We start from the raw sequence: 11,094 nt of genomic DNA, 5'->3' as shown, positions 1-11,094 counted from the left end.
TTCATGGTAACACTTTACATTAAGGTGTCATCATCCGTTACCATTAGTTAATGTAACAAACAATGAACACTACATTTATAACACTCCTTTTCAATCTTTGTTAATGTTGGTTAATAAAAATATTTTTTTCATTCATGTTAGTTCCCAGTGCACTAATCCAATGTTAACATAGAAAATTTATTTTATAAATGCTGAAAATAAGATTAACTCAGATTAATAAATGCTATAAAAGAATGAGCCTTATTGTAAAGTGTTACCGCCTTTGTGTATAATCAATTTTAATTGGTTATTAAAGGGTATAATGCATTATAATTATTCATAATGTGCGTTGTAATACATTGTATCTTGTTGTAAATAATGATTAAAATGCCTAGTGTAACAATGAATTGATAAATGTTATAATGTATTAACTGTGTATATACAATGCATTAAAAGGTGCAGTGCAAGGTATAATTAATGCATTAAAACTAATTCATTATGCATGAAGGCTTTAAGTAATGTGTTACCAAATGTATTATATATGTCTGTATCACATGTAGAAATCAGAATCGGCCAAATAACTGACACAAACGCTTTGTTACTTTTTGTTTCTGCTTGAAGCTGTTCCTCCTGAACTTTGAGAACCAGTCTGTGACCGTCTGTTATTTCTGAAGATGAAAGGGAAGAGCTTGCCATTTTCTTGCTTCTGGTGGTTTGTTGTGGTTTGCTCAACAGCTTCACATTATGCAACCCATCGACTCGAGCACATGTTGAGAAAGACTGCAGCTTGAGTGGTAAACATTTACAAACACGCGCTTTTTGCAAAACAGCGCATTCAGTAAGATGACTCACAATTAAAGTGGTTTATTTCCTTTTTTCTGTAAAAGAGAAATATTGGACACATAACATTATCTAGGTCACATCAAGAAATAGGAAGTGATCCAAGGGTTCGAACCCTTTAAGGAACACCCACAGACAGCAGCTTTGTCTTCGAAATCTTGTTATGTTTAACTTAAGACTGAGAGCACAATAAAACATCATTTAATGGCTTAAATCTTTCCAAAACATTCTATATAATTCCATTTACATTATAAAATGAAAAGCAGAGGTTTATAATGCTTCCCAGCTGGGTTTCTCATGTTCATCTTGTGACTGGTAGCGATGTCTCAGTTCTTCACCTTCTACTTTACACACCGTCCAATCAGGAAACAGAAAACATCCCGCCACAATCAAAGCATCTTCAGGCAGTTCAGCCAGTAACTTCTTCTTCTTCTTTTTTAAGACTTAACTGATAAAAACACAATACATGGTATATGAGGACTCAATAATATAATGCCAAAGTCATTAACTGATTGATTAAAGCCTTTGATTGCATTCATAGTAAATCTTAATAAATGATTTAGGAATCACTGTGGTGCTAACCACACTAGGGGCTACAAAATACTGCGACATTTTTATATGTCAAGAGATCAACCTGGAAACACACTTACAGGTTTTATGCACATTATTGTGTATCAATCATATCTTGCTTCTGTATGAGAAATTAGAATTTGTATGATAATTTAGGATAGTGTAAGACAATGTCTATAATACTAGCATTTAATATTATTCGGTTTATAATGTTGATGCGTAAATATAGAGTAAAATATTGTAAAATAATAATAATAATAATAAGAAGAAGAAGAATTGAAAACTGAAAAGAACTGTGAGTGGACTTCCTCTTGTCTTCCATGGCTAGAGAAATAAGACCAGTATGACCATATTATATTTTGTTCATCATATTTTATATTAACTCAGCCTGATTCACAAAAAGGCCTTATATTACCTACTTTGTTGAGTTAAAAAAAAAATAATTAAATCTTTATATCATATAGTTTTTTTTTTTTTTTTTTAACAAAATCTGAATGAAGATTTGAAGAATGACAAAAAGAAGAAGTCAAAACTTACAATCTGGAAACGAGTGAAAAAAAGTGGAAAGCAGGATTAGGCATTAAATAATTTCTTCAGAATCATTTATACATGTAAATATTGTCTGAGAATTGAACACGTTTGTTGTATTCTGGCTCAAAGGATGACAGGAGTCATGTCGTTATGCCAGTCTCTTTCTGCTGATTAAGGGATAATAAAATATTATTCACTCTACTAATTGTTGTTGAAAGTAAAAATGCTACAAAATGCATCATATTTTGGGAGTACGTGTGGCTTGCTTGAGCAAAAACAGATGCCAAAATGAGTAAGAAACAAGTATTATGTGATAAACATTTGCATATTGCTCACATACCTGAATAACAGGGCAATACATGTTTCCTGAAAAGTGGCTTAGTGGTTTAAGCTACAGGCTTGGACCTGAAGAAATTCTGTTTAATTGTGTATTTGAGTGATCAGTTAAAATCGCAGTCTTTCAAGACCTTATAGTGTTATTAAATATTTACGTATAACACAGACAGATGCACTGAGCGTATGAAAAAAATTACAACCTTCGTACAAAACCCCGAAACAACCAACTTACCTTTACTGTAGCGAAATGTACATTTCTACAGCTAAACCGAGCACAGGACCACAACTTCCTGTTTTGGAAATTTAAAGATCTGTCGCTGAGAGCATTTTTATACAATATTGGAGTGTCGTACGGTTTAAAAACAATGTAAAACATCTGTCTACTCACACATTAAATTCATAGGCTATGTATGCATGTATGTATTTATTTGTTTGTTTATTCATATTGGGGTGCATAATCATAATCATTTAAACGTTTATTCAAGATAATTGGAATGACCTCTTTCTTTATTAAAAACAAGTATTATTTCACACTATCTGGCATATAATTCTTGCTATATTATGACAGATTTCTTGATGTAAACTGTTTAACTGGTTGCCTGAATAAGTCAAATTTTGCTGATGCTTAATCTACAGTACGTGAATACATAAATCATACTTCTGACTGTGTAAATTACTCCATCTGTCCAGATGATGGCGCTCTTATAAAGATGGGGAACTGAGGGACAGAAGTCACAGCTGACCAGACTGACAATGACCATTTATTTCCATTTCAGACTTCAAAGCTTATTTCAAAACAAACACCATACAAAGAATGTTACATCAACCAAGACTTCAGACAGCTGTTGCATGAATTTGTAAAAAAAAAAATTGACAACACACACACACACACACACACACACATTATAATATAAAGGTTATCCTCATTTATACAAGACACATGCATGCAAAATAACAAGAAACTATTGAATATTATGCATGTAGCATGAAATATTGTAAGAATATTGTTTTGCTAGTTACAGCATCGTATATAAGAAACACTTGTGGAAAGAATGAACGATGGTTTCTTTCATCCAGCACATCTGCGTTCATGAAAGTCAAATGATATATTCATGTTTAGATTTAGGCAGAAACTCAACAAATGCAATAAACGCGTTCAGATGTTCAGAGACTGTTCATCAGAAATATTTCAGAAACATCGTTTTATTCAGCTTTTTCAGCTGTTCAACACTGATGTACTTTCTTTCTTTTTTTAAGCACAGTAATAGTAATTGTGAGCTGTTGTTCATGGTTTTAACTAGCTTCTTCTAGCATGCAACAGTGAGATGCGCTGATATGCTTATCATTTGAGTTGTATTTGAGTAATGTGTCATGATAAATATGCTCAAACATACACACAGACTTGTGGGTATTTGCAATAAAACCCCATGTTTACAGTATTTACATGCACATTATAATCTCTTGTGAAATAGCAAAAGAGGAAAATAGTGAAAATATCTGTATTTAATATATCACCATACATAAGAACTGTTGTTTTTTTTCACAGTTTAACTCGAAATTAACACATATTTACCACTGTTATATCTCTAATATTAAAAGATTAAAGTATTTGTGATATGATCTTCATGTTTGTTAATATTTCTAAACCATTTGTGCATACAGAAATGTCAAACTCCTTCATACTTTACAAATAACCCATTGTTCCTTAAGCATTATGTCCCATACAGTCAGGTTATGACGTAGGTAAGTCTGTAATATTTTGTAATATAAAACATTGTAAATCCCAGAATGTACTCTGTAATAAAGCAATAGTCCACCCAAAAACAATTCTGCTGAAATTGTACTCACCTTCATGCGATCCAAGATGAGTGGTATATGAGTTTATTTCTTCATCAGAACAGATTTGGAGAAATTTAGCATTACGACATTCACCAATAGATCCTCTGCAGTGAATGGGTGCCGTCAGAATGAGTCCGAACAGCTGATAAAAACAGCACAATAATCCACAAGTAATCCACACCCCATCAGTTAATGAATTAACATCTCGTGAAGTAAATGTACATGTTTATAAGAAGAAAGTTGATCAAGATGTTTTAACTTTTATGTTTTAACATAATTCATAACAATGCTTCCTCCAGTGAAAAGTCCATCTCCTGTAGTCCTTTCAACAAGACAACTGTTTGTTTAGATCTGTTTGGGCTGTTTTTGCTTGTAAACTTGTAAGCCTGATCAGTGCATATTTCTCTCCTGATTCAGACCAGATGATGTTTTCACTGAAGAAGGCAGTATTATAGAGGACTCATTTTTTTTACCCAGAAGTAATGGTTTGAAGATAAAGAATTATGTGTTTTCTGCAACTTTTCGCAAGACATTAATTATTAGACTGGACTGGTGTTGATTACTTGTGGATTATTGTGATGTGTTTATCAGCTGTTTGGACTCTCATTCTGACGGCACCCATTCACTGAAGAGCATCCATTGGTGAACAAGTGATGTAAGGCTACATTTGTCCAGGTCTGTCTGTTCTGATGAAGCAAAGGAAAACGTCTTGGATGGCCTGAGATTGAGTACATTTTCATCATTTGTTCATTTTTGGATGAACTATTGGTTTAAACATGACAGGCTTATCTCTGGTTTAAGCAGGCTACTATTAGAAAAGCATTATGATAATGTGTCCAGATCCAGTAAGCTGATCAGCTGCCTCTCTGGACTTACTGTAGTCTGTTAAGTCCCAGGACCTCTTCTGGCTCTCCTCTGAGCCCACACTGATTTACCTGGGACTTTTGCAGGACTTCTCACTGTCATCTGATGTGGGATTCTCCTGACTGGGAGTCTTGGCGGCACCCAGAGCTTTGGCCTGGGAAATTTCCCTGCTTGGATCTCGTCCACAAAGCTTTCTATCTTGTCAAACTTGTTGGTCAGCTTTGCCAGGTTCTCCTTCAGAGTGTTGAACTGCTTATAAAGGTCTCCTACAGCATCTGAGAGGGGCTGGATCCTGTGCAGAAAACATAAAAAATTAATGCATAAAAACATGCAGGTCTTAAGTCTGTCCAAGCATAAAGCCAAGTGTTAAAGATAAAATATATGATTAATTCAGATCATGTGGTCTGAATGAGAACAGATCATAACAGAGAGACTTTAGAGAGGTTTCACTTGATTCGGGCCAGTAATTAACCACCTAGCGAAAGTTACACATACTAAATATGTATTATTATTTAATATTTATTTATTTATTTCATTTTCTTTACATCAAAATTTCATGTTTTTCTCAGTGTGTTAATTGTCATGTAATTATTAGTGTAATTCACTGTAAATTAAAAAATAAATACACCAATTTTCTTTAAGTTTAGGTAAATTGCTGATAGTTTAGAGGTAGTTAAATAAAATAAATAATAATAATAATAATAATAATTATTATTATTATAATTATAATTACTATTCATATTTATTAATTAAATTCTATTTATGTCTAATACAGTTTTTTATTTATTTTATATGTAGTTTTGATGCATTTTATTTCATTTTTAGCTATTCTAGTACATCAAGATAAACTAAATAAAATTTTGAGACAGATGCCTTGGCAACAAGCTTAAATAAAAAATATTTTTATATACTTCATTTGAACTAATTTAAATTGGTAACTCAATATTTTACTTTTAAACTCAAGATTTCAGTGTTTATTACATTTTTATAGCTAGAAAATAACAAAAATCATCTAAATCAGGGTGGGTGGTAAAAATCACAACCCTCATATGAATTGAGGGTGCTATTATTTTGACATCCTGAGGTCTTAAAAAGTTTAGCATCTTTTGAAAACAAACTTTTTAAAATAAATAAATAGAATAAATTAATGAATTAAATAAATACAAATAGTAAACAATATTAAATTGTAAATAATTGTTAATACAACAAAAAATTCTCAGTTTAGATTAATTATTTTATAATAAAAAACAAATGAATAGAAAAGCAATAACTTAAAAATAAACTTTAAATGACCATATACATTTTCATTCAAAATTCACTTAAAAAGTGATCAGTGTTGCATTTCAGTCAATATAACATATGGATGACAGGACCTGGATTAAACCACATTTAGCTGGAGAAGTGGTCAGGTTCTTAAATGAAACGATGATTTGTAGCAGTACAGTTAGAAGAAATGAGGTCGTAATTGTGCACAAGAACTCTTTCATGCGTGATTAATGGTGCTTGAAGCTGCTGAGCAGATTTTAGGCTGGGGATCAAAGGTCCCGCACCTTAGAGAAAGAACATATTGTGCAGATTAGCTGGTTTATTTTAGTCAAAGCATATTTGGGATTAATAATCATTTCCTTTTTTGCCATATGATCCTAATTTTCTCCAGTTGCTGTGAAAAAAGAAATGTCACAGAGAAAATGTCCAGATGGCTTGAGGCTGGGGTGGACTGCGTGCCCTGGACAGACCAGACCTCGTTTCATCAAACCAAACAACACAACCTTTCACAGCCCACCTGACGTATTCTGGTAAGATGGACGCGTGATCGTTGACCAGCATGTCCTTCACCTGGTACATGATGGCATATTTCCAGTTGTCCAGCACCTGTGTCAAGTTTGAGCAGCTCCTGCTGTTTGGTTTATCTGTGACAATTGAAGAAACATCAGACTGAGCTTCTGGTTAAAAGAAAGCACATCTGAGGACGCTTTGTATCACACCTGTCATATTGATATGTACAGCACATATTCATTGTGCTGAAGGAAGAGGCTAAACACCTTTGACGAGACTGTATTTACTGCTGTTTATTCTTACATCTTTTAGCATTAGATTTTACATAATATCAGTCAATATCATAACCAGAGCAAGCAAATAACATATTAAACTTGTGATATCTCACCCAAGATTATTTCTTATTTCTCAAAGGCCCGATCTTAACATATTTGCATTGTTTACAAAACAACAATAGGCACTTTCCATGAATATAAGTAGAGTACTAATTGGAGTCATATATTTTTTTTTCCTTAAGTCATAAAGGTACTGCATATTTTTCATTACAAGCTCATTCAAGCAAAACATTTTTATTTTATGCCAAAATTCATTCGGATATTTAGTAAATTTCATGTTTAATAAAGATATTTTGTAAATTTCCTACTGTAAATACATCAAAACATAAATTTTGATTAGTAATATACATTGCTAAGAACTTAATTTGAACCACTTTAAAGGTTATATTCTAATTAGGCTTTTTTGCACCCTCAGATTCCAGATTTTCAAATAGTTGTATCACGGCTAAATATTGTCCGATCCTGACAAACCACACATCAATGGTTAACTTATTTGTTCAGCTTGATGAATAATTTTTAATTTAAAAAAATGGACCCTTATGACTGGTTTTGTGGTCCAGGATAACATATATAATATAATATAATATAATATAATATAATATAATATAATATAATATAATATAATATAATATAATATAATATAATATAATATAATATAATATAATATAATATAATATAATATAATATAATATAATAATAAAAACTCTGATCCATTCTGGATTTTTTTCATTTTTATTGCTAGAAAATAATTCATACACTAGAAAAATATTCATACGCTGCAAAAAAAAAAAAAAAAAAAAAAAATCTGTAAAAAATAAGGCAAAATGTACTGCATTAATATCAAGGAATGTTCCGTATTTATTTATTCACAAGTGTTTGTAGAGTTAACGAAAATGTCCGTAAAATTACTGGATAATGTTAATGTCCTGGCTGAAAATTACCAGTACATTCTTTTATTATTTATTTATTTATTTATGTAATTTTTTTTTATATACAGTTCATGTCTAAATTATGGGTCACAAGGGTATAGTAGAAATCTCAACTCCCAAATATAAAATAAATGTAAAACATCACATATAATCTTTCATTTTGACATCCTAAAGTGGATGAACAAAATTACCTGAAAGTTTAGCGTCTTTCACTGATTACCTTAAACATTATGATATCTATAATGCGACCTTTTGGTAAAAACATTTTATCTTCTGAAATATGGAAATTTTACTAACTTTACTGCATTATATCCTCACATCTTCTCTTTAAGAGTACAATGGAGGATAAGTCTGGATTTGTCTTACCGTTCCTCAAACAGCAGTGTGAATTTCAAGAGATTTTACCTCGGTGGTCCCACTCGGACGTGTCCTGGGTCCACTTCTTTTGTGCCACACACAGACAGACCAGAGACAGCAGGTTCAGAGCGCTCCTCATCCTCATCTTCATCCTCCTCGGAGAAACAACAGTGATGTCAGGATGGGCACAAACCTACAGCATATACTGCATATCGGGCATTTATAAGAGTTTACGACTTTCAGCAGATGCATGACACATTCAGCACTGGAATAAGTTTTTAATCAAATCTGACGAAGAGCTTCATTGACTGGTCTGTTAAACATATTGTTGACGGGCACGCCGTGAGAGCATTCAGGGTAAATGTCGAACAGCTGCAGAAAACACAAGAGCATCTGCAAAGACTAAAAATGCTCCAAACAAGATCTCACTGGAAAAGTTAAAGGTCAGATTGTGTGCTGGAATAATATTTGAGTTGTGGTCCAGAGTAAATACCTCAGTTCCTGTGCTGGAGGTTTGTTCCAGTGGTCAGCGGAGACACGCGCATGAAATAATCCCTGTTATTGTGGTTCAATTGAAGGAACATAAGTGCGTCTGCTGTCTTATAGCCATATAGCACGGGCCAAAATCCTTCCCTCAACCTGTTCCCACCCCCTCGACTGAGACAAACAGCATAGATACATGACATCACTGCTCACATTCCCAGGAACAAAAAAAAGATCATGTCTTAATAGTTTCTACACAGCAAAGACTTTTACTCAAGTCTTATGTCTTCTCTCGCTTCAGAAGAGATGTCAAACTCTGCTCAGATTTACCAACATCTACAATCAGAAGTCAATATGATTTAAAACATTTCTCATGAAATTTCACGCACGACCTGCACTGACCTGAACTGCTGTCCACGTTCATTTTACTGCTCTTTTCTCTTACTGTGATGCAGAACGACAGGAGAAACATCTAATCCAAAGCTGACTTCATTTAAGTCTCAAGAGTTGTGTCTTTTTATCCCTCCTTCTTCTATTTGAAACTTTGTATTGCTAGCACTTGCATTATTGCCTGATTTAGATGAATTGTCAGTTTGGATTAAAGTGTCTGCTAAATGAAAAATTGTAAATGTCTATGTTCAGTGTAGGGTTAAAATCAAATTAGTGGGATAAAATTCTATATATTTTTTAACTCTATATAGACATTTCTAATGTTACAAATTATCCCTATTATATACAAATACTGTTCTTTCAAATGAAATAATCCTAAATTAAAGATTAATTAAAGAATTCTAAATTAAAGATTAACTAAAGAATTCTAAAAAAGTATCACAGTTTATTATGTTTTCATCATTGATGATAATAAAACATGTTTCTTGAGCAGCAGATCATGTGACAATGCAGTAATGATGCTGATAAATCAGCTTTGATCATGGGAATAATTTACATTTTATTTTTTTTACTGCATTGTTCGGTCAAATAAAGGCACCATTGATGAGCAAAAGAGACTAGACTAGACTACATTTTTACATTTTCTGAAGAAAACGATTGCCGGTGTTTTTTTTAAAGAGGCTTCTAAGATGTCTCAAATGTTGTTAGTGCACTTCACTGAGCTTGCCAGGATATTCTGGACGGTTGCTAAGTCATTATTCAGAGGATGTTCACGGGCCAAATCCTGGTCTCTAGATGTGGATCTGTTTCCGTTCAAACTCTCTGCACGTGATTTCTTTAAACTACACACTGCTTCCCTTTATAGCTAAGGAGCTCTGACTAGCTGAGATGCTAGTCAGACAGAAAGCTAAGGATCAGCCTGGTCCTGATCACTTCCAGTCCCTGTGACAGAAGGGACGAGCAGGTTTCGACATGACTCCTGCCGCATCACTTCCAGGTCCAGGATCAGCTCCAGCGGAGAAGTGTTGGAAGTCACAGCATTCCTGCCCTTCCTTGAAAAGGTCTGCTGAACATCTGGACCTGACCGAGTCAGAGATGGAGGAGACACCAACACACAAGCTTTCTGGGAAATATAACATCTTTAGCAGACTATGATAGAGAAGAATGAAATATTGCATCATAATCTGGCCTGGTGAAAAAGTATGAAGGGGAAAACCAGGTTTCAACAGCAGATGAGTTTGTGAGGATTATACAAGCTTTTTGCTTCTTTGATATCAGTTATCCTTCTTCAATGTGTTCAGCATTTTATCTTCAATCACATAAACTAGATTAATACACTTAAAGAGACAGTTGACCCACAATGGACATTCTGTCATTTTTTACTCCACTTTATGTCACTTCAAACCTGAATGGCTTGCTTAGAAAAACACCTCAGTGTTACTTGTGCACACTTCATCAGAACAGATTTTGCGATCTTTATCATCACTTGCTCACCAATGCATCCTCTGCAGTGAATGGGTGCCGTCAGAATGAGAGTCCAAATAGCTAATAAAAACCAAAAAAACCAATCCAGTCCATCAGATACAGTCTTGTGAGGTGAAAAGCTGTGTGTTTGTAAGAAACAAACCCATCAGGGCATATCAGTTTTAAACTTTCACTTCTAAATACGAGTCCATAATCTATAACAAACTTAGAATTCAGCCTGCACTATTTGTGCTGTTCAGAAATGCAATAAAAATCTAAGATCGTAGTAAAGCAATTCCCATTAGATCCATAAGGATTTCCAAGAAGTTACAGGGATACAAACAGTTCCTTATGTGCCTCGTGGGTGTTTTTGATGGGAGTGCTCTTAATCCCGAAAGCCG

This window comes from Carassius auratus, linkage group LG28B (assembly GCF_003368295.1).
Source record: "Carassius auratus strain Wakin linkage group LG28B, ASM336829v1, whole genome shotgun sequence".
In the NCBI taxonomy this organism is placed as follows: Eukaryota; Metazoa; Chordata; class Actinopteri; order Cypriniformes; family Cyprinidae; genus Carassius; species Carassius auratus.
This window is presented reverse-complemented; position numbering follows the sequence as displayed.